The sequence below is a fragment of the Equus asinus genome, chromosome 3 (assembly GCF_041296235.1).
Source record: "Equus asinus isolate D_3611 breed Donkey chromosome 3, EquAss-T2T_v2, whole genome shotgun sequence".
Taxonomy (NCBI): domain Eukaryota; kingdom Metazoa; phylum Chordata; class Mammalia; order Perissodactyla; family Equidae; genus Equus; species Equus asinus.
In genome coordinates, this window is record NC_091792.1 from 20,725,877 (window position 1) to 20,750,169 (window position 24,293).

Below are 24,293 nucleotides of genomic sequence, written 5' to 3' on the forward strand. Positions count from 1 at the left end.
TAGAGACACAGGACCTGTTAGTTTTGAAAATGAGCCTATATTTAGGAAGTTAAAGAGTTCTCATTTTTCCCAAAATCGTAACTCAGACTTCAGCAACCTGCAACAAAGATTTTTTTCCTGTCACACAGGCCACTTTGAGTGTCCTAGATGAAATAGATGGTAGACAAAAAGAAAGAAACCATGTCTTATTAACTTCTTCTAGTTCTAGCAGTGCCTATACCAAAACGTTATTTACATAGTACACAGTCAATAAGCGTTGATTTTTAAATAGAATTTCTTTCGGAGTTCCTCCAGTGGCTCCTGCTGCTTCTTCTGGCCCTAAACATGAGGGTCTTCCGACTTCCTTTTGTCTGTCCCAAGTTTCCGTTCTTCCCAATTCTCTCTACCTGCCCCAGCTCTTCCTTTAGTCCTCATCACAGTCAAAATTTTACTTTGTAAGTGCTGATTTTACTAGGTATTGACTCAGTTACCACATTAGTGTAATTTACACTATGGATTTTTGGACTTAAGTCCAAGAAGTAGCATTTGCATTTTTAAATGAGGACATCTGCATAAGAAATCTTCTAATTGAAGATATATGTGGGGAGCATATTTTTGTTAAATTATCATTCCTGGGCACTACTCATTTTCTGATCATTTCTTGTCCTAGTTTTGTTCTATGAAAGCAGAACTTATACAATTGACTATTATAATCATTTATCATCACCAACTATCATTTTTCATGTAAGGAATAGTAAAAAGAGTCATCACTAGAGCTGTGATGACATGTGTATGAGGAATATAGGAAACCGAAGTTATTAGTCTATGAAAAGTGAGAGATGTCTGTACAAATTTCACCTTATGATTTCATGATAAATAGCTAGTAATTAAAATATTCTTCTCTGTATAATGGGATCCGTGGGTCAAATTTATGCTGATATTTATAAACCTAATGTGTCGTTTAAAGAGGAAATAGAAAATATTGTCAAATGATATTTCACTTTACCATTGGTCTGAATTATAACAGTATATGATTACATTATTGGCTATTGAGAAATCTTTGGTGTTTTTATATTAGTTTTTTACTTTATACTAAAAAAATTCACAGAGAATGTAGAGTTTAGTAAAAGCTAATTTTCTTTTGGCAGCCTATCACCTGAAATATCTGTTAAGTAGTATTTCTGACTCAATAGTACACTGAAAACCCGTTTTTCTAATAATTCCCTAAGGCACTGCAGTACCTGGAGTACATCTCTTGAAGAGATAGCTGTGCTGAAATAGAAAACCAAACTATAAATGGAAGCATTCCAAGAAGTAAAAATTGTGCTAAATACAAAGGTATGTTTTTGAGTAAGTTTTGAAAAAATATCTTGAAGAAAAAAGATAATTAATACCACAAGTATTAAGCTTTGGTGTATACCATAGAAACACCACGTGTCCTGTATTCCTACAATAGTCCTAGCTTTTCTTCTAACTGCCTGACTTTGTGAAAGTCACTTCATTAAAATCGCTAATACTTATTATTTTTCAGGAATCACTCAGGAACTTAACATTTAATTCTGACAGTAACCTCAAAAAGAGTCATATATTCTTGGAATATTTATTTTTAAAGTTAAAGAAACTGAGACCTTCAGAGACTAAATGTCTTGCCCAAGACCATACAGCTAAGGAGCAGTGGATTTGAACCTAGGGAGTTTGATTTTGGAGACTGGGCGCTTGTCAACTATGCTACCGCCTCTCTGAGTCTTGATTACTCAGCTAAAATAAAGCTATTGAACCAAGGTATTTCCCTCTTTGATTGTATAAATAAAAATAACATGGAAAAAATAGGGTTCATAAGCCCTTCACTTTTATGTAGCACATTCACAGAGAAGATGAGTGTTCAAGCCGCTTCTTCCTAAGCTGCTTGCTGAGAGAAACACATTTTTTTTCCCAGGCGCCTCTGGGTGTCATTTATTGCAGCAGTGTCACACCTGAAAATTGTCACTGCAGCAGGTGTACTTTGGTGGTGGCTTATCTGAATGCAAGTCTCTTAGGATTTATCATGATTAGGGAGTGAATCGTAGTGCAATAGAATATTAGAGAGGAAGAAACCCCAGGCACCATCTATACTAAATGCTTTTACTAACCCGGTTTTTGTCAAAGATCAAAAGGCAAATTTAAGAGGATATGAAAAACTTTGGAAACCAAACTTCATACACTCGAGTGACTTGCAATAACTATAATAACCTTTTATCTCCAAATATCAGAAACTGAAGTAATTTATTCTAATGACTGTATGGTCTGCTTGTGCAGAAAACCTACAGGTTGTGAATGTTTGCTTTCCTGTCTTTAATGTTTTACTGTTTGCAACAGTGGCAATGCATCTTGTTTCCTTTCTGAGAAAAACATCTTCCTTCAAAAATAATGAAGTAATTTATATCAATGACTTTTCAAACTGCAGGTTGCAAATCCATTAGGGAACGGATTATGGAATCTATATAGTGGACTATAACCCACAAACAGTTAAGTAGAATTGAAAACATCAGAGTGCATCACATTTATTAAATGTATCTATTCTTTCAAGAGTTTGTTCTTATTTTGGATCTAGTCACAAAAATTTAAAATCCATCAATTTAGAGTGTTTACAGAACAAAAACTTTAAACACTTCAGTTGTTCACAATATATCTTTTGAGTAACTAGCTAATAACAAAAAGAGTCTCAATGATTAGTGACTGGTGAAGATTTTGAGGGGAGCCTCAACTCAGATGTGTCTCTAATGCAGCTTAAAAACCAAGGAAAGAAATACAGCCATCTACTTTACTTTTCAATTTGATTTTGTTATAAATTGAAAAAAATCCCCCGGATGATAGCTAACTCGATAGTTACATAGGTAGATAGGACTTGTGTATAGAGAGCCTCAAATTTTAAATACGTTTGTTGGAAATGGTCCCTTTTCACTTTAGGGTCCCTTTCTAGTCTATATTTGGATGCTTTGGGTTACAAGTAAAAGTAAGCTCAACTGAAGCCAGTTTAAACAATAAAAGGAGGTATGGCAGTATCAAACTTTTGGCAGTTTGATGTAAAGGTTAACCATCTCTCTGTGTCATCAGTTTTCTAGCTCCATTTATATGTGGTTTTCTTGATTTGCCATCTTGTTGGTCATCTTCATCCAAAGACAACTTTCCTTTTTGTGTACAAAATGGCTGTGGGCATTACACATCTTACAATGACAAACCAGAAAAGCTGGCACAAGAGAAAATAGTCAATGATTTATGACACTAGTCTAGGTATTTTCCTCATATTTTAGAAAATTACAGTTTTCTACAGTCTGGATTTTGATAATTATGTTCCCATTCTTTCATCTGTCTCCTGTATTTTATGTGAATTACATCTAGAAGCTTGATTACATTCAGGTTCAATTTTTGGTAAGAATATTTCATAGATGGTGTTGTATTCCTCTATCTGGAGATGCATAATGTCTGGTTTTCTCCATTTTGTGATGTTAGAAGCCATTGATGAGCATTGCCTAAATCCATGGATTCGTTAGGGCTTGTAAAATGTCAATAATCCAATTTTGTCATTACTTCCATAGTTCTTAGCTGGAATACTTCTATAAAAAAAAATTACGCCAATTCAATTATTTGGGTACCAAGAGGCACTGTTTTTACAGGATAGATGCTTGAATCTTTTTTTTTTTTAATTTAGCTGTTTTCTGAAAAGTTGGTTCTCTAGCAATCTCTAAAGTTGACCAAAGAGATTTTTTAAAGTATCTTTTTTGAACTCAAGGATTTAAAATTGCTTTATATGTATCAATCCATTGCAGTTTTCTCATTGATGCTCTATGCGTTCCAACTTTGGCCAGTGGGAGTCACTTTAAGTTGGCTCCTTAGTCTTTTGATGTGAACTTAGTAGTCTGCAATAGCTTATTTGCTTTCTGATATGACAAGATGTTTCAGGCTCATGTTGGACATTGCCTGCTATAGACATAGTGCTAGCCATTTCTCTAATAAGTCTTGGTTTCTCTTGGTGGAATATGATTAATTTAGAGACTACTGTTTGGACATTAGGAGAGCCCAATGTTAATGGGATGGGCATTTTTCCTAGTCTTTTTAAAGAAAAAATACATCATGATTTCATATTGATACTTCCTACTTAATGTCATACATCTTACATCTGTTTCTCTTCTAACATGACAAATTGGTTTTCAGTGATTTCAACATAATTTCTCATTTGCTTTTTCCCACAAAACACACAACAGACTATGAATAAAACAATACTATCAACAACAATATGATTATTGAAAAGAGTTTAAAGGTTATATTAGTTTTGTTTTTGCTATTCTTTTTGACCTTAGAGTATATTCCACTAGGGATATACAGCCAAATTCCTGTGTTTAAAGTCACTTGAAAAGTAGTTTCTGTCTGTATTATGCCAGAAAATTCAATACACAGATTCATTGGTTTCATTTCCCTTTTGATTTTGGGGAATTTTTAAAATAATTTAAAATATTTATGAGGTTCCAAATTCAAATCTACAAATCAGGGTATACTTAGAGAAGTCTGGCCTCTATTCTAGTTCCTTCTAACTCATTATCTCCCTCTCCCTTTAGATAACCATTAACAAAATTTATAGTTCATGCTTCTATTTTTTAGTATAAGCAAATATGTATAAATAGTCATATTCTCTTCTTCCTTCTTAGATATAAATGTTAGCATACTGGAGTCAACAGAAAGAATTGCACTATCATGTTAGACTTACATGAATAAGGGAGTCTTACCCAGATTTACGAGTAATTTCAAGGATATAAACAATCAAAATGCTCAGGTGAATCAGCTAGAAATCTAGTCCATGCTAAGTGGCTACCTTGGTCCTTCCTTTCTGCTTTGAACACCTTCTCTGGCCAGTAATAAAGGAGGTCTTTAAGTGAGGTTTGTGGGTGACCTCATAGAGCAAGAGGGGGGCTATTGAAGTTACAAAGCATCTCTATTTGATATTTAGATTGATGAAAGGCTTATGTGGCATTTTCCGGGGACTCATGCCTTATAAATCCATAGATTGTAGGGACAGTTTTGCTAAGAGAATTCCACAGATGAGGACACTCCTGCTAACAAGTATCTTTAGCCTAAAGAAGTCATTTATCAGCAAGTTTACAAGAAGATAAGACTGGGACATCTGTCTTTTTTCTTTCCCAGAGAATGTTCCCTTGGTAATCAGAGAGAAACAGATCATAGGCAGCAGCTTCAGTAAGGAGTAAGAATTCCCTCACAAAATACCTTAACAATGACCCCACTGTTTCATAGGTCTTTTAAATTTCTTTTACCAACTAAGTTACTCTTTTTCCTCTTCTATCCACAGTTATTTGAACCTTTCTATCATGTGTTGATGGAAGCATTTTACTTGAATATATAATTTTTCTAAGGCCAAATTCATTGCCTTCTCTGGCCAAGCAGTTTCCATAAGTATTACGTCTATTGGGAGATTTAATTCAGCTCCCCAAAATATTTTTTCATCCCAGGGAATCATTGTTTACATAAGTCTTGCTTTTTTATTTAATTGTATAAATAAACTTACAAATTCTTTGTTACGCTATATAGCTGTAGAAGAGAGATTAAAATAGTGTTTGACACCCTATATAAGAGTTAATATTACAGGATCATTCTATACCTTCCCAACAGAAATGACTTTCTATCCATATAACACATTCCTCATTATAGGGTTCCTGACAAGAGTCCCTTGTTCAATAAATTCTGGATCCCATTTGGTTTGTTCCAGATGTTATAGTACAGGTTTTTACATGTCATTGTGTAACATATACTCCTGCTAGGGAAGACACAGGTTGGTACTGTTTCTAAACCTGCATACCTTGTTTCAAGAACCCAGGTAGCTAGCTCAGGAATCTGATTAAGCATCTGCCTTAGCATTTGAATCTCCTTTCTGAGCTGGGAACTGGATTTTTTTGGTGAACGTCCAAATGACCCTTTTTAATTCTTCTTAATTCCCACAGAGACTTTCTTAATTGGTGTCACATAAAGATATTTTCAATTGTCTAGTCATCTAGGATCCATTTGCCGTTGACTACAGCCCAAAGTCCATAAATATCCAAATGCTCCTCTGAGATCATGAGCCTAATTCTTCTCCTACTGCTAAATTAGCAGCTCTTCTACTCTGCCAGATTTGTAGACTTGCCTGTTCTTTATCCCCTCAAGGTTTTTTCTATCACTAAGGCACATAGCTACCAATTTCCAAACAGTAACACAGCCCTCAAGTCAGGAATTCCCAGGCAGCTACTTGGTCTTGGCTGGGAAAGAATCACAGGGCTTGAACCACAGAGCAGTGTGGGGAAGGGAGATCCTTGGAGGCTCTCATTGGCTCTATGAGCTTGTACTCCCCTGAACTTCCCATCTTAGTGCACTCTTCCATGTGACATTTCCTCTTGGTCAGCTTTGCTGTGCTGCCCCTTCCCTATTCAATGTCTCTGACATCATCCAAGGCATGATTGATATCTAACCTTAATTATTTGATGCCCTTCTGTGGTGGCAGTTTTGACCAATACCCGGTAACAAGCTAGCAACTGTCTTTCTTTCTTTTTTTTTTTTTTTGAGCAAGATTAGCCCTGAGCTAACTGCTGCCAATCCTCCTCTTTTTGCTGGGGAAGGCTAGCCCTGAGCTAACATTCGTGCCCATCTTCCTCTACTTTATATGTGGGACACCTACCACAGCATGGCGTGCAAAGCGGTGCCGTGTCCGCACCCTGGATCTGAACCGGGAAACCTCGGGCCGCCAGAAACAGAATGTGTGCACTTAACTGCTGTGCCACCGGGTCGGCCCCGCAACTGTCTTTCAAATAGGCTTTAATGAGCAGCTGCCTCAGTTAGTTTTCAAGTCCAAATCCAAGAGGTCTTTGCCCTGTTTGACTTCTCCCAAAGGCTTCACATCTGAATATATTCTAGAAGGTGGATATTCTTACATAATCTGAGCAGTTGGATCATGAGGTTTTAGTGGGATTCCCTGTGCCACCATAGTCTGTAAATATTTTAATGCTTATTTCTCCTCAGGACCCCACTTAAAATAACACTTATTTTTGATGACTTTGTGATATAGGCTAACAGTATTCTTATAGAAGCAATGTGATTTTTCCATACTCAAATAGCCCTTCTGGCTGTGAGTTTCTTGTGTTTTGAAAGGGTCTGTTATAAACAGTACCTTATTTGTCACAGTTTGAGGAATGTCTTTGTTGCTCCAAGACCTTCTCAGATTGGGCTGGACTTGAATTTTAGCTGGATTTATCAGCCATCCTCGATTTGCCATAAAGGTGACCATGATCCTTAACTCCCCTTGACCTTCTCCTTTGAGTCAGTTAGCATGATAGCAGCCTTATCTCCTTTCCATACACAGGCACACACACACACACACACACACACACAAATACAAGTGGAGTAGTTGGTTGAATTCTAGGTTCCTGGGAACTTCAGCTTTAGGCCCTACAATGCAAGAGTGAAGAAGTTCAGGCCTATACCGTATAGCCAGCCAAATTCCAGTTATTGGGGAAGGACATTACCATACTTTTTTTTTCAGCTTCCTCTCAGAGTGAACAAATCTAAATTAATGTCCCAATAGAGTAATTGGTGCAAACATGAGTGAATGAATGAATGAAAACCTTTTCCTTAACACATGCCTCCATCTTATGCAACCTTCGGTGTTCTGTTGCCAGTAAAATCTCTTTCCAAAAATTTTGTGAAACTTTCCCTCTGCATGTCTTTCTTATTGCACTTTATCATTTTTGTCTTATCTATTCGGTTATCTCCCTAACTAAATTGTGAGCTTCTTGGGAATGTGATTTGTTCCTAATTTTCCTGCCCACCTACAGCATAAGCTGAATGTTTTTTATCCAGTGAGCCCTAGAAATAATATTGAGTAAATGAAAATAATTTAGCTAATGAAGATCTGCTCCCAGTTTTAGTGCAGAAGATATAGCAAATGTCATACTAAAGGCTAATGGCTCATTGCAAGTTAAGAGTTGCTGAAATGCGTCCTCTAGACTTATGCTAATAATGAGAAGATAGATAGTTTCCGTCCATTAATAACATTCTCATGATATTTTAAAAGAATAAACAAGCTTAAAAGAAGTAAGCATTACTTGTATTGACTATAAATGGCCTTCTCAGAGTTCAGCTGTTTTGATATTGGCCTTGCTACCTTGTTCTGGCCATGTTTTGCCACACTAATCTGTCACCGTTATCAATAGATGAACGCAACCAAGGACAATAAATATTGTTAGTTATAAACTTTCTAGTAAATAATGAAACATAATGCCTTAACCTTGATCAGATATATAAAGTTAAAAATAATGTACAGAATTTTTTTTTGTTTAGGAGGATTAGCCTTGAGCTAACATCTGCTACTAATCCTCCTCCTCTTTTTTATTTATTTATATTTTTGCTGATGAAGATTGGCCCTGAGCTAACATCTGTCCCACTTTCCTTTATTTTATATGTGGGACGCCTGCCACAGCATGGCTTGATAAGCAGTATGTAGGTCTGCGCCCAGGATCTGAACTGGTGAACCCCAGGCTGCCAAAGTGGAGTGCGCCAACTTAACTGCTGTGCCACTGGGCCGGCCCCTACAAAATGTATTTTTGTTCTCACTTTTTAAAAATGAAGGCAATCCTGATCCTAACTCTTCTTGCAGCATGCTGTGTAGGCTCTGCGTGCTGCTCTTTACCAAACAGGTATTTGACTCATTTTTATCATTTTTTAATCCTGCAGGGAAGTGACTGTTTGTTAGGGAGGGTCATAATTCTTGTCTTATGAGAATTTCACTTGAGTATTTTTTTTCTTTTTCACTATGTGTTTATAATAAAATTGGTGCAGTATAATTTCTTTTAGATATTATAGAGAAATGAAATATATTGGTTATACTGGTAAATATCTCTAATTATTAGAGTTTCACATTAAGTTTTATCGTGAAAGGATTACATTTAAATGGTTATCCAGTTGGAGTAAACTTTTTCAGAAGCACCTGTAGAAACTTCTAAAAGAATTTCATTTCAAAAGATGAGAAAGAAAGCTGGATGCTAGAAGTCCTTTTGCTGGTGAATACTTAGCAGAACAATTTAGAACTGTTGAAGAATGTTAAGCATCAAACTTTGTGTTTCATGGGACATCTAGATTGGTGTGGGTAAATCAGAGAGGTTTGATTTTCTGTAAAAATGTTCTACATCAAAGTCCAGTAGTTTGAGTCAAAACTGGAGCACATTTATTACTCCTGATTTTATTTAAAACTATGTGTAGACTCAGAAAGAAAAAGCAAGTATGTGACATACAAAGAAAGTCTTTTCACCTAGGAGCCTAAAATGTTTTAAAGTTACCTTGTATTTTTTGTGATCTTATGAATCCTTCAGCAATATTTTGCATGTTAAAGGTGATCAACTAATAACAAATTGGCTTCGGAAGAGTAAACAAGAATGAATGAGCATCGTAACTCAGATGTATTTGTGTGCAAATTGTAACAGTCCCTTCTTTCTTTCCTCTTCCTTAATTACAAAGAATTTAAGTTTCAAATCTTGAATAGGCTTTTAGTATTGAATGCATTCTATCCAAATGTGGAAAATATGTCTGTGTTCTCTAAATATGTTTTTACAAAAAATTTTTACGATATTATATCCTCACTCCAACTGAGATTCACATGGGACGGAAAAGTTGATTGGGTGCTTTAGAATGACTTTTTTCATTCTCTGCATGTAAAATATTGGCTGAAAGACTTCTAGAAATTCATGATGGTTTCTATTTTTAGAGGATTAAAAGTTTTAATGATCATTTATCTTCCTACTTTTTGTTCTTTAGCATATGTTTTCTTTTTATTATTCATCTGCCTTTTTTGTTTTAAATTATGGATTTTTAAGTTTCCTTGCATTAATCTTGAGTTTTTCAGCTAAGATTTTCTAAGAAACTCCAAAAAACGGGACACAAATATTGACATAATTTTAATTGTAATTGTTTATTGGTTACCCAAAGACTTGGAGGCAGCTTGAAAGTTATTTACAGAAATCACCATGCCTATTTACAAAAGTAAGCTGTGATAAGGAAATATTTGCACCAAAGGGAGCCCTATTAAATTTATTTTATAAGCATAAATAAATAAGTGTTGGGATACCGCAATACATGCAGGGTAATGTACTATAAAATTCTTGGTATTTATTTGGTAACCTGTAAATAATAACATTCACATCTATTGCACACCTCTTGTTTGCCAAGCACTTTATATGCATTTTCTCATTTAGTTCCTCATAAAAACCTTATCAGATAGGTATTATCATTGTCCCTATTTTATGGATGAGGAAACTGATGTGCAAAGAAGTTACATAATTTTCCCAAGATCAAAGAACTGTTAAACATAATGAATAAAATATTAATGACAGTGACTATGTATATAGTTGGCCTGAAATTTGCTTCTCAGGAACTGAACTTGTTCATTGTGAAAGAAAATTTTAAATACCCAGGTCTCTCGTTTTAGTAAAAGCATATCATAACACCATAAGAGAGACCCACACTGTTCAATCGCCTATAATGTGGGGACACATGATTGTGAAGTAAATGAAGTGACCAGTACCAGGCTAGGTTCCGCCACAGGTGCTAGCAGTCCTGCTGGGTCACCAGATTCCATCCCCATCCTGGCTCTTGTGGCACCACACAGTAACAATTGTTTGTGTCAATATAATTATTGGGGGTGAGTCTTCGGATCTTGTGGCCGTTGGGACATCTCAACAGTGACAGTGGCTCCAGCAATCTCTCAGTTAATTGGTACCCTTTCCTTGGCCCAATCCAGGGAGACTGGCCGTAAGAATACTGGGGAAATGGGAACCATCTTCTGCCTCACTGATTTCCCAGATGGAGTTGCCCGAAGATCCCATCGTCTTTGTTTCACCCTTTCCTCTGTGTCATCGCCCCATTTCTCCTCCCTCTCTGCTCTATGTTGCAGAAAATAAAATTTTAGCCTGCTTTCATTTGAGCGGGGAGGGTGGCTATGGAAAGGAGAAAAACCAACAGCCAATCCTACTATATTTAAATTTACTTTGGGGATTGAGGGTGTTAAGGCAAGGTTTTTCTGTTCTTGAAAATTAGGGAACAAACAAATAGTCTTCTTTTAATAAAAAATATTGAACTTGAAATAATCATGATATTCACTAATGTTTACATTTTCTCTTATGTAGTCTTATATCTTCAAACTTTAACAACTCCTAATTTATATTACTATTACACATTGTTAACTGGCTCACTTGAATAGGGGAAGGCAAAAAGCTTGCTGTCTTGGAGAATTTTTTTTCGTTTGTGCATAACCCACATTTAACTTCTAAAACATTAATTACTTTTGCAGTGAGGCAAACAGAAAGGGTTAGAAAGGCAGTCAAATCTCATGTATTAGGGATAAGCTGATGGCCTTTGAGAGTGCAGAGAACGTGCAATTATGCTGTGCATTGCATGTTGTCTTTCATTAATGCCTTTGAAGCAGCTCTAACAAAGCATAACAGCTGTTTGTACCTCCTTTAAACTTTGCCTCTTTCCCTCCTCCAATTGACCCCGTGTCTCAGGTTATAAAGTATTTCACTGTCTATTATTTCAAAAGTTTTTTCACCGGTAATTCCAATGGGGATAGGTCAATTTCAGTGACTCTCAGTTGTACCTCTTGAAACTTATAAGAGCATAGTAGCCCTGTGCGTATAGCTGAGGAAATAATGGAATTCTAAATAGTTCTCCAACAATTTGGTCCAGAAATATAACTATATATACCAAAACAGATCCATCCCAATTTAATGCAGGGTGATATATGCTTTTATATATGTAGCAGAAGTCTTTGTTAAAACATGCAAATATACATATGAATGTAAGTAACTTTCACGATTATCTCAGCTGAACACTGCCAATTTGCCAGAATTATTTTTTTATAATTATTATATACTTATAAATTAAACCTTGGATGTTGGATTCTCATCGTCAGTAATTCCTGAAATGGCATTTAGAGCCATTTGATCATGGTGTTTTTCTAGGACATTGTTTCTTACTGCTTTTTGCCACTAGATGGAAGAAGCAGGTTAACAAAATGATATTTTTGGTGCTTCATTCAACTCTACCCAGAAAGAACCACAAGACTGTGTTTAAAATAATGACAGTCTCAGCATTCTTTTATTTATATATTTTTACTGCATGTTTCTTTTCATATGAATACTAGATCTAAGAACTGCATTTTTCGTAGAGATTAATTCTTGAAAATTATTTTAAAGTACTGGAATTTTCTAAAGTAACCAAGAAAGAAAACAATTGCCAGGTAGAAGAGGAGAGGTAAGAATTATATAAAAGTATTGGTAACAGGTATGCCACAAAGTAATTCTTCATTGTCCAAGGAATCACACACTCACATAAACATCAAACCTCATTCATTTAATTATTTCCTTAGTGCCACAAATGCTTACTGCGTAATTGGCACATTGAAGAGGGTAAGCTAGGTGCTGAGAAACAGTCAAGGGATAACTTAGGTGCAGCAACTATTTATAAGATGTTTGCATTCTACAAGAGAGCTAAGCAAGAGGTAAGTCATATTCATTTATGCATACATTTAGAATAAGGTAGAAATGGATGAATAACAGAAATACAGATGCAATATTTTGGACCTACAGGGTGGGTGGGGAGGGTGAGTTTGGAGTATCACTTTCATCTGAGGAGATCAGAGGTCACTTCATGAAGAAACTGGAAAAAAATGGATCCTTGAAGTGAGAGGGGCAGAGAATGGCATTCCAGTGATGGAGGCAGAATGAGCGAGGGCACAGAGGCAGGAAACAGCAATTTAAAGAAATATTTAAAGGTGAAAGCACAGTATATTTTAAAAAGCAATTTAAAAGTTTGCATAGAGAGGGCGTTGTAATTTATATTTTTTAAGGGAATGATAGATACAGGAAGCATCCTCACTAGCTAAAGCACCACATAGAGGAGAAGAATGGGCATCATGGAAAAGGGAAGTGTCAGCTTGGAAACGGAGATCACTCCAGATGAAATAACCTGGAAATGGGAATACTAGCATCCATCTGATATCAGTGTTTCATAAAACGTAGGCTTACTGTGCGTGTGACTCTGTAAATTGATGGGAAGACTCCATAAGAGAAGGATAAATTCTGACTTATGAACGCAGCTTCTTGCAGCTTCTATTCCCCTTCACCACTCTTATGCATGTTAGGAAGGAGGCCCACATGGTAGACAGTGTCATTTGACTCCAAAGAACCAACATTTAACCTTCAACACAACACATAGCACCACCCACCTTCATACCTAGTAGTCTCTGATATGAATGATCAAAGAATTCTATTCCAGCCTCTGGAGGCAATGAGCTTGAACCCTGATATTATGAGTGGCTATAAAATTACCCAGCTTTTAAATCCAACCACAGAATTTGATTTTATGACCTCCTATAGAACTGTAGCTACAGGTTAACTAAAGGTTATGAAGTAGTATTTCCTTATTATGGTTCTGAATTCACTGCCTTGTAATTTCAGAGATCACTGTGTTCTACTGTGGGACAAGCTTTATAGTGTTATAATTTTATATAGCTCAATGAGGATCTTGTAGCTTTTTCTTTCCTAAATTCAGATTCTATATTATTCCTATAATATTATTTGTATCTAGTTCATCACTATTTAAATTGCTATAAATGTATGTAGGAGACCTTATATAGTTTTATCCTTATTTTCCTATTTTGTTTTATGCCTTGCTTACAAGTAAGGTGTAATTAAAACAAAATTAAATATTGTTTTATGTCTTAATGGGAGTAAAAATGCTAAGCATTAAATTCTATTTAAATTTTGTATATGTGTGATAGTACATAGGATTACTGGATTACTAGAATATATATACTTTATATATTCATAATTTCAAATGAATAAATTGAAGTTATAAACAGCCTCATTGTCTTATTCTACAAAACAACTTTGTATCAATAGCTACGTATATGTCTGTTTCCCTGAATTCAAAATAGTAATCCCTGTGATTTTAATACACATAAAAAATGTTAGACATGTTTAGATCTCATTAGGTAAAGCTAATTTTTGTGCCGACATTTCATGTACTTTATAAAACATAAGCTGATCCCCCTACAATGAGAATGACATCAATTTGATTTTATAACTTTTCTGCTTCTTTACAATTAAAAATCCTGAAAAAATATTGTAACTCAGCAGTAGTATTAGATATGAAAAATATAACTTCAAAGGTATTTATCAGAAGGATAAAAAATGGCTATAGAATAGATAAATTATTGGCTTTCCTTTAGGGCTGTGTCTCCATAGGCAAGGTAGAGAATAAAGGTACTTATTTAAAAAAAGCTGGGCAAAAATTTTAAGCCCAATAATTGGAGAAATGATATAGCAAGGAGTTTTTATCCAGACTGTGTATTCACATTGATTCTATTGACCTGACATAATTATATAACTCTATGCCCATATAGATGCAGGTAGAAAATCTAGAAATAAGATTCTCTAATTTGCTACCACGTAGCCCTAACTTTAATGAAGCATGCTTTCCTATTATTATCACTTGAAAATCATTGTTGATTTTCCTATAGAGAATTTTTAAAAAGAAATCCATCAAGAAAAGTTTATATAGCTAAACAACTTGTCTAAGAGTGTTATCTGCTCTTTTTTTGACTTTTAGAAGTTTATTCCTTCCAGTTTAGAAAAATTTAGTTTTGCCTTTCAGGAGTCATAGCATTTTTGGTCAAATAACATCTTTCTATTACTACAAGTGATTTTATATTCCTTTGTGGGAGTCTGATTGAAAAAAAGCAAAACAAAACTCATCAGGCCAAATTTTGTTCTATGTAGTTCTGGCGTCAAATGGGAATTTCACAAATTTGAGAGAAAGCAGACTTCAAGCAATTGGGAGTGTGATAAACAGCAAGCTATTTTAGAAAGGGGTCAACATCATAATTACACCAGCAGTTGAGCATAAGGATACCTAAAACTATTATGTATGGTGTTGTGGGATTTTTGTTTTGTTTTGTTTTTGTATTTAAGCTTTTACTTGTAGACAAAGTAGGACTAATAAAATGGATATCTCACTTAAGAAATGTATACCAGAGAATGTTTAATACTAGAATAAAAATTATTTGCTTGTTTACAAATATTAATTTTATTTTATTCCATAAATTTTCTTATTGGAATTTGATATTTTTGAACTATATAAGAAAACAACTGAAATTTCCTACAAAATTAGGATTACTTTGACATTTTGAATTTTTAGTAAAGGGGATATTTTTACTGAAATTTGTGAGTTACCAGAAGAATGCTTTTGACCATTCGGGGATATTAGAAAGAACATAGTCCATTTATAAAGAATAGAAAAAATACTCAACATAATACATTTAAAAAATGATGCCACTCTTTTTCTGAGCAAAAGTAGCTCTAAGTAGCTTTTTTCTAAGCAAAAGAGCTAGACATAATTTAAGAATATTTAGGAGCAAAAGAACGATCATACCACTGAGTATATGAAGTTTTAAACTTTTGTGCAGACAGATTTTTTTTCTTTTATGATGGGATAGTTTTCTAAATGGCTGTTAAAACCTATAGCATTCAATGCTTACAGTAATTTATTCTTGGCTCTAAATTTTGCTTTCTCTTCTTTGCTTTCTCTTCTCAGATTCACTTTGGTTAATTTTCTTTACATAATGAGAAATGGATAATTGAGAAGGCATGAATGTATCTAGCACTGGGAGATTCGAGAAATATTATGTTGTAGAGAGGGAATAAAGAGTTCCATTGTTATTGAATTGAGTTCAAGTCTATTCTTTAAGATCCTTTTCTCTTACAGACATTTCACAAGAATCATTTGAAATAAAGACTATTACTTTGAAAGTAAAACTTTACCAGTGTATTTACGGAAAATTGGGATAGAAAAATAACTTTTGAATAAGACTTCAAATTTTTTGGAGTATTTTTGTTCTTCTATACATCCTCCAGAGTGATTATTCTAAAACATAAACCTTGTCAGTAAATTCTCTGCTTAAAACCCTGCAGTAGTTCCACATGGCTTCAGCATAAATTCTAATGTTAGCTCCACGATGTGCACCCTCTTCCGCCAGCATCCGTTCTCTCACCAGACCCCCTCCCCTCCCGTCATGCACCTTATGCTCCGTTTATGTCTGGCTCTTACCTCCTTTCAGCTTTCACATGGTTCTATACTTTTGTACATGCTATTTTCTCCATTTATAATACACTTGTTTCCTTTCCAGTTCTATTCCTACACATCTTTCAATTGTAACTTCTGTGAAGTCTTTGCCTACACTCTCCACTCTTACAATTCCTAACATCAGAACTCGAGGCTCTTTGCTCTGTGCTCCCGTACTTCCAATAGAACCTTTTCAGTTTTCCCGTGTGGTGTTCAGTTCTCTTTTCCACTAGACTGTGAGTCACCTGAAGGCAAGGGAAATATCTTGTTTTGGTAGTTGTAACATCTAGCACAGAAAAGGCAGTTGGTGGTTGCACAAGAAATGTTTGTTTTATTAATTAACACATCATTTAATATATACCTAGGTAAGAACAACATTCTTTACATTTTGGGGAAATACATAGAAGTCAGCAGCTAGCATGGAATATGAACAATAACTGCTGACTAATTGAGACATTATTTTCAATTCTCAAAAAGTTGAAATTAAAGTAGACAAAATAAACATCCAGAATAAACTATCCAAGATAGTTATAGTCAACATATGTATTTTCCTTTCTCGTGCAGATCAAATCCCAGGAGGCATTTTCTCTCTACTCCAACCTATATTATTTCCATGTTTCTATTACTTTTCTGTGTTATCCACTTAAGTTCTAAGTCTATGCTTCGCTGAACTGTGCATGAGTTTTGTAGATGTGCATTTTACCTTCCTTATTATAAAGACTATATATTCTTTTAGGGCAGGGATTGCATCTACTACTTCTTTGAATTTTCTCTACATGACCTAGAGAGAGACTACACACATAGTATGTCCTTAAAAATTATTTGTGGAATGAATGAAAGCAAATTCACATCATTAAACTTTGTGAATACTACATAAATAAATGTACCTATGTATTAAGTCACAAAAAAGCAATTCCTCAAAATATGTTTTGTATGTATTTTGCTCGGGGTGAATACCACACAAAAACGTTTTACTGCAATTAATAGAATTCCTGAAAATGTAATGGGGTATTGATTCCTTTTGGATATTAGTAGAAAAATCTTATTTCAGTTTAATTTGATCAAGACCAGGGGAGCAAGAAGCACGTTGCTTTACTTAGATCATGGTGTTTGCTCTTCTGTCTCATTCTGATAGTTGGAATATAGAATTACCACAACATGGGAGAGTTTATCAGCACTGCACAGGCCTGTGACTCTCAAGTTTAAACCTGGGGTTCAAGACTTATTGATGGAAGTGAATACTCCTTTCTGTGATGTTCCCCAGCACTGCCAGGGGAAGCAGGACAGCCTTTTGATGAACTCTTGGAGTAGGAAGGTGAGAAACTTTCTATTTTGAGTCTTAAAGCTGAGATAAATAAAGAGCACATGTTATAATATATGACAGTATTTTCTTACAGTATCTATTAATCTTCTCAGACTTTCCAAATACCTCATGCTACTCATCCTGAATATCTGAAATCTCAATGATGTAGAAAGCTGGGGTCAAAAAATGTGTGGCCTGGAATTGAGCTTTAAGCACTTAAGAAAATTATCTGTGACACACTATTATTTAGCAATTCATGTGAAAATGTTAGTCTAAGTAATAAATATAGATAAGTGTTTTATTTCAGGTGTTGAGTGGTATTTGCAAAGCATGCATCATTGAATTTGTTTTATTTTTTTTCTTGTGGTAACATTGGTTTATAACAGTATATAAATTTCAGGTGTCTATCATTATATTTCAATTTCTATGTAGATTACATCATGGTCACCACCCAAAGACTAATTATAACCCATCACCATACACATGTGCCTAATGACTCATTTCTCTCTCCTCCCTCCCACCTTCCCATCTGGTAACCACCAATCCAATCTCTGTCTGTCTGTGTTTGTTTATTGTTGTTTTTATCTTCTATTTACAAATGAGATCATACAGTATTTGACTTTTTCCCTCTGACTTATTTCACTTGGCATAATACCCTCAAGATCTATCTATATTGTCACAAATGGCCAGATTTCATCATTTTTTATGGCTGAGTAGTATTCCATTGTGTATATATACCTCTTCTTTATCCATCCTTCCCTTGGTGGGCACCAAGGTTGCTTCCAAGTCTTAGCTATTGTGAATAATGCCACAATCAACATAGGGGTGCATATATCTATGCATTTGTGTTTTTGTGTTCTTTGGGTAAATACCCAGCAGTGGAATAGCTGGATCGTATGGTAGTTCTATTCTTAACTTTTTGAGGAATCGCCATGCTGTTTTCCATAGTGGCTGCAACAGTTTGCACTCCCATGAGCAGTATACGAGAGTTCCGTTCTCTCCACATCCTCTGCAACACTTGTTATTTCCTGTCTTGTTAATTATAGCCATACTGATGGGCCAGAGGTGATATCTCATTGTGGTTTGATTTGCATTTCCCTGATAATTAGTGATGTTGAGCATCTTTTCATGTGCCTGTTGTCCATCTCTTTATCTTCTTTGGAGAAATGTCTGTTCAGATCCCTTGCCCATTTTTTAATTGGGTTGTTAGTTTTTTTGTTGTTCAGATGTATGAGTTCTTTATATATTTTGGATATTAACCCCTGATCAGATATATAGTTTGCAAATATCTTCTCCCAATTTTTCAGGTTGTCTTTTTGTTTTGTTGATAGTTTTCTTTGCCATGCAGAAGATGTTTAGTTTGATGTAGTCCCATTTGTTTATTTTTTTTCTATTGTTTCCCTTGCCCAGTCAGACGTGGTACTTGAAAATATATTGCTAAGACTGGTGTTGAAGAGTGTACTGCCTATGTTTTCTTCTAGAAGTTTCATGGTTTCAGGTCTTACATTCAAGTTTTTAATCCATTTTGAATTAATTTTTGTGCATGGTGTAAGATAATGGTCTACTTTCATTCTTTTGCATGTGGCTGTCCAGTTATCCCAACACCACTTACTAAAGAGACTGTTCTTTCTCCATTGTATGTTCTTGGCTCCCTTGTCGAAAATTAGCTGTCTATAGATGTGTGGGTTTATTTCTGGGGTCTCAATTCTATTCCTTTGATCTGTTTGTCTCTTTTTGGGCCAGTACTGTGCTATTTTGGTTACGATAGCTTTGTAGTATATTTTGAAATGAGGGAGTGTGATACCTCCAGCTTTGTTCTTTTTTCTCAGGATTCCTTTGCTTATTTGGCGTCTTTTGTTATTCCATATAAGTTTTAGGATTATTTGTTCTATTTCTGTGAAAAGTGTTGTTGGAACTTTGATAGGGATTGCATTGAATCTGTAGATTGCTTTAACAAGTACGGACATTTTAACTATGTTAATTCTTCCAATCCAAGAGCACAGAATATCTTTCCATATCTTTGTGCCTTCTTCAATTTCTTTCAACAATGTTTTATAGTTTTCAGGGTACAGATCTTTCGCCTCTGTGGTTAACTTTATTTCCAGGTATTTTATTATTTTTGTTGCAATTGTAAATGGGATTGTATTCTTAATTTCTCTTTCTGCTACTTCATTGTTAGTGTATAGAAATGCAACTGATTTTTATATGTTGATTTTGTATCCTGCAACTTTACCATATCCATGTTTTATTTCTGAAAGTTTTTTGGTGGATTCTTTACGGTTGTCTCTATATAAAATCATGTCATCTTAAAATAGTGACAGTTTCACTTCCTCCTTTCCAATTTGGACCCCTTTTATTTCTATTTCTGGCCTGATTGCTCTGGCTAGGACTTCCAATACTATGTTAAATAAGAGTGGTGAAAATGGGCATCCTTGTCTGGTTACTGTTCTTAGAAGTATAGCTTTCAGTTTTTCTCTGTTGAGAATGATATTAGCTGTGGGTTTGTCATATATGACCTTTATTATGTTGAGGTACTTTCCTTCTATACACATTGTATTCTGAATTTTTATCATAAATGAATGCTGTATCTTGTCAAATGCTTTCTCTGCATCTATTGAGATAATCATGTGATTTTTATTCTTCATTTTGTTAATGTGGTGTATCACGTTGATTGATTTGCACATGTTGAACCATCCCTGCATCCCTGGAATAAATCCAACTTGATCATGGTGTATGATCTTTTTAATGTATTGTATTTGATTTGCTAGTATTTTGTTGAGCATTTTTCCGTCTATGTTCATCAGTGATATTGCCCTGTAATTTTCTTTTTTTGTGTTGTCCTTGTCTGCTTTTGACATCAGGGTAATGTTGGCTTTGTAGAATGAGTTAGGAGGCATCCCCTTCTCTTCAGTTTTTTGGAAGAGTTTGAGAAGGAGAGGTATTAACTCTTCTTTGAATGTTGGGTAGCATTCACCAGGGAAGCCATCTGGTCTTGGACTTTTATTTTTGGGGAGGTTTTTGATTACTGTTTCGATCTCCTTACTGGTGATTGATCTATTCAGATTCTCTATGTCTTCTTGATTCAATTTTGGGAGATGGTATGATTCTAAGAATTTATCCATTTCTTCTAGATTATCGAATCCTTTGTATTTCTGAGATGTCTGTTGTAATTTCTCCTCTTTCATTTCTGATTTTATTTATTTGAACCTTCTCTCTTTTTTTCTTGGTAAGTCTAGCTAAAGGTTTGTTAATTTTGTTTATCTTTCCAAAGAATCAACTCTTGGTTTCATTGATTTTCTCTATTGTTTTTGCAGTCTCTATTTCGTTTATTTCTGCTATAATATTTATGATTTCCTTTCTTTTACTGATTTTGGGCTTTGTTTATTCTTATTTTTCCACTTCCTTTAGGTGCACTGGTAGATTGTTTATTTGAGATTTTTCTTGTTTGTTGAGGTGGACCTGTATTGCTATAAGCTTCCCTCTTCAAACCAGTTTTTGCTGTATCCCATAAATTTTGGCATGTTGTATTTTCATTTTCATTTGTCTCCTTTTGATTTCATTTTGATCAAGTCATTTTGATTTCTCCTTTGATTTCTTCATTGACCCAATCATTATTCAGTAGCATTTTTTAAAATTTCCACATATTTGTGGCTTTTCCGATTTTCTTCCTGTACTTGATTTCTAGTTTCATACTGTTGTGGTCAGAAAAGATGCTTGCTAAAAGCTCTATTCTTTTACTCCCCTCCTCACATATTTTCTGTTTTTTTCATATCATATCTAACCTCTTTTTTGTGCGTGTGTATTCATTACCCTCTTATCATGGAAATAGATAATTTTAGTACTTTTGTCTTTTGACCTTCATATTAGCTTCCTAGGTGGTCATTCTGTTACCTTTACTGTATATTTGCCTTTACCAGTGATTTTATTGTTTTTTTTTTTAAATAATTTTCTTGTTTCTATTTGTGATCCTCTCTTTTCCACTTAAATGAATCCCTTTAGCATTTGTTCTAAGGCTGGTTTCCTGGTGATAAACTCCTTTAGTTTTTGCTTGTCTGGGAAACTCTTTATCTCTCCTTCCATTCTGACTGATAACCTTGCTGGGTAGAGAATTCTTCGCTGTAGGTTTTTTCTTTCAGCACTTTAAATATATCATGCCACCCTCTTCTAGCCTGTAATATTTCTGCTGAGAAGTCAGCTGATAGCCTTATGGGGTTTCCTTTGTATGTCACTTGTTTCCTTTCTCTTGTGGCTTTTAGGATTCTCTCTTTATCTTTAATTCTTGACATTTTAATTATAATGTATCTTTTGTGTGGGCCTCTTTGAGTTTATCTTGTTTGTTACTCTCTGTGCTTCCTGTACCTGGGTGTCTGTTTCCTTCTTTAGGTTAAGAAAGTTTTCAGCTATTATTTCTTCGAATAGATTCCCTTCTCCTTCTGGGACACATATAATATGGATGTTAGTGAGTTTGATGTTGTCCTAGAATTCCCTTAGACTGTCCTTGTTCTTTTGAATTCTTTTTTCTTTGATCTGTTCAGCTTGGGTGATTTCCTCTAGTCTTTTGTCCAGCTCGCTGACCCGTTCTTCTGTATCATCTACTCTGCTATTGAGTCCCTCTAGAGAATTTTTCATTTTCAGTGTTGTATGCTTCATTTCTGATTCATTCTTTTTGTTTGTTTGTTTTTGAGGAAGACTAGCCCTGAACTAACTGCTGCCAATCCTCTATTTGCTGAGGAAGGCTGGCCCTGAGCTAACCTCCATGCCCGTCTTCCTCTACTTTATGTGTGGGACGCCTACCACAGCATGGCTTGTCAAATGGTGCCATGTCTGCACCTGGGATCTGAACTGGTGAACCCTGGGCCGCCAAAGTGGAACATGCTCACTTAACTGCTGAGCCAGTGTGCCGGCCCCCATTCTTTTTTATATGTTCCAATTCTTTGTCAAAGTTCTCACTGAGTTCGTCCATTCTTCTCCCAAGATTAGTCAGAATCCTTATGACTCTTAGTTTGTACTCTTTGTCAGGTATATTGTTTATCTCTGTTTCATTTAGCTCTTTTTCTGGGGTTTTGGCCTGTTCCCTTACTTGGAATATATTGCTTTTTCTCCTCGTTTTGCCTCTTTCTCTGTGCGTATATCTATGTTTTACATAGGTCAGCTACATCTCCTGATCTTGGAGAGATAGCTTTATGTAAGCTATGCCTTATGAGGCCCAGCAGTGTGCTTCCTTCTTGTCACCAGTTCCAAATGTTCCAGGATTGTCCCCTGTGTGGGCTATGTGTGTCTTTCTGTTGTGGAAGGGTTGCTCTTGCTGCAGGTGCCTGGGAAGGCTAGGCTGTCCCCCTGGCTGGCTGATTATTCTTTTTTCTTTTCTTTTTTTGGTGAGGAAGATTGGCCCTGAGCTAACATCTGTTGCCAATCTTCCTCTTTTTTTTTTTTTCCCCAGAGCCCCAGTACATAGCTGTATATCCTAGTTGTAAGTCCTTCTAGTTCTTCTATGTGGGATGCCACCACAGCATGGCTTTATGAGCAGTGTGTAGATCCATGCCCAGGATCTGAGCCAGCAAACCCTGGGCCCCCAAAGTGGAGCACATGAACTTAATGACTTGACCACAGGGCTGGCCCCTGGCTGGCTGATTGTAATGTTCAGCTGCGTGTGGCTACTACAGACCCTTCAGTCACTTTATCGGGTGTGGGGAGCCCCAGCACCATTGGCTGCAATGTCTCATAGAACATTCCTGTTACAGTTTTTCTGTTGAGTGAGTAGGCCCCCAGCATGGCTGATTGCTAGGTTCAGGGGATGACAATTGCTGTAGGCCTCTGGCCTGCAAGACTGTTGTCAGCTCTCTTAGGATTGTGGCTGAGTGGGGCTGGCCCTAGGCATGGGAGCACCCAGTTGTTTCAGGCTTTGGAAGGTGAGGCTGATCCTATTTGTGGCTGTTTGAGAAGCACAAGTCTGCTGCAGCTGACAAGGCCCACTGTCCACAGGGCAACACACCTGTCAACACAGTCCTGCCCTGTTCACATAACCCAATCCACTGCACCAGCCTCAGTTGACTGCAGAGGCCTCACATGGTCCGCCAACACCCCACACACTGCACCTGCTCCTTGTGCATGCCCTGCCCTGCAGAGGTGGGCCCAGTGGCCCAGCTGCAGAGGTTCCAGGCATCCCACCTATGCAGGGCCACAAGTAGCTCGAGGGCTTACTGTTCACTGGGGCCAGTCCCTGAGTCAGCCTGCCTGCCCTGGCTGAGCTGGATTAAATTGGTGTTCTGGTGGGTGGGCAGACCCCTGCACTAACAGGCCAGTGGAAGAACTCCAGTGGCATCTGCCAGCATCCGTGTCAGCATGCCTGTACTAAGTCACGATAATGGCTGCTGCCAATGACTCAGTCCCTAGGGTGATCTCATCTCTTACCAAGATGCACCCAGAGCCTATCAAGTGAGTCGCTTTTCACTGAAGGACTGTGCACCTTTCTTTCTGGTGATTTTAGGTGGCTTTCCGAAATGAGTAAATTTGTGTGTGGGCCATTTAAGAGCAAGCTTTTCTTTCTCTTATGTCCAATAGCTTTTCTGGGGGTATTCCTGTTTGCGGTTAATAGCCAGCAAAGCCAGATATTATGACACTCATCTCAGTTGTGCTGAGTCCAAAAGCTGCTTATTGTGCTAATGATCCCATGCTCAGATCCCCCATTCCTCCAGGGAAGGCTTTGTATCCTAAGATTGCTCTTGGCCAACCATGAAGCACCATGGCTCAAAGGTGGCTTTTTTCTCTCCAGAAAGGAATTTCTGCCTCTTCCACCTCAGTCAGCACTACCTCTTGTTATGGG

The 24,293-nt window shown here is 36.2% G+C and overlaps 1 protein-coding gene across 3 annotated transcripts in view; it reads left to right on the forward strand.

Annotated features, from left to right (window-relative positions):
- C3H4orf33 (chromosome 3 C4orf33 homolog) overlaps positions 1-24,293 on the forward strand; it is a 134,052-nt gene that overhangs the window by 28,536 nt on the left and 81,223 nt on the right. For 2 of the 3 annotated variants that reach the window (XR_011501914.1, XR_006525625.2), the window contains exons 9-10: positions 1,209-1,317; positions 17,303-17,482. The gene's annotated coding sequence lies outside the window, so the exon portion shown is untranslated. The remainder of the gene's footprint in view (positions 1-1,208; positions 1,318-17,302; positions 17,483-24,293) is intronic. The other variant, XR_011501915.1, reaches the window with a different exon arrangement.